At 42.4% G+C, this 1,168-nt stretch overlaps 1 pseudogene; it reads left to right on the top strand.

Moving 5' to 3' along the window:
- The first annotated feature begins 422 nt into the window (after positions 1-422).
- On the top strand, positions 423-905 carry LOC116078004 (annotated as a pseudogene).
- Positions 906-1,168: the final 263 nt, after the last annotated feature.

Genomic DNA, 1,168 nt, shown 5'->3' with positions numbered 1-1,168 from the left:
TCATATGGAAAGACTAGTCAAAGTAGACATCTGAAAGATGAAAAAATAGCAATCTCTAGTTGTAGTAGGTATTAAAACATCCCAGACTGGCCTCAAGCTCACGATGTAGAAAGGTGCATGAGGATCCCAGGCTGGCCCTAAGCTCACTATGTAGGAGGGGGCATGAGGATGACCTGGAATACTTGATTCTGTGTCTACCTGCCTAGTGCTCAGATTGCATTTGTGTTTGTCATCACACTGGTTTACATGGTGCTGTGAATTGAACCTAGGGCTTTGTGTATGCTAGGCAAACACCATACCAACTGAGCTACAGGCCCAGTCCCAATTTCAACTCCTTACAACAAACTTTACTTTCTGCAATTTGGAAACTGTGAAGTTCTATGTTGACATTAAGATGCACTTGTCAGGAGACAAGAGCAGAGGCCAAACTCAGGATCTGACAAGATGGCCGGGCTGCCCCGCAGGATCATCAAGGAAACCCAGTGTTTGCTGGCAGAACCAGTTCCTGGCATTAGAGCAGAACCAGATGAGAGCAACGCCCGTTATTTTCATGTGGTCATAGCTGGCCCCCAGGCTTCCCCCCTTTGAGGGAGGGACTTTTAAACTTGAACTCTTCCTTCCACAAGAATACCTAATGGCAGCACCTAAAGTACGTTTCATGACCAAAATTTATCATTCTAATGTAGACAAGTTGGGAAGAATACGTTTATATATTTTGAAAGATAAGCATTCCTCAGCACTGCAGGTCCACATAGTCCTGCTATCAATCCAGGCTTTGTTAAGTGCTCCTAATCCAGACGATCCATTAGCACATGATGTAGCCGAGCAGTGGAAGACCAAAGAAGCCCAAGCCATAGAGACAGCGAGAGCATGGACTAGGCTATATGCCATGGACAATATTTAAGTCGATCTGATCTTCAAGTGTACACCACTTCTCCTGTTCTGCCAAGACTTCCCTTTTTTGTTTTCATGTAATGGACACAGTCTTAGAAACATTACAGAGTAAAAGCCCAGGCATCTTCATCTCTGGTGATTACATGCAAGAAAAAAAAAAAGGTGGTGTTAAGGAGGAGTCAATAAAAGAAGTTATCAAACATTTCTTTGTCTTTTTTATAAGCAAAACATTATAATAAATCATTGTTTTAATGTGCATTACTGTAATTACACA

This window comes from Mastomys coucha, unplaced genomic scaffold, assembly GCF_008632895.1.
Source record: "Mastomys coucha isolate ucsf_1 unplaced genomic scaffold, UCSF_Mcou_1 pScaffold5, whole genome shotgun sequence".
Classification (NCBI taxonomy): Eukaryota; Metazoa; Chordata; class Mammalia; order Rodentia; family Muridae; genus Mastomys; species Mastomys coucha.
Note: the sequence above shows the minus strand (reverse complement) of the source record. Positions and strands in the feature narration are given on the sequence as shown.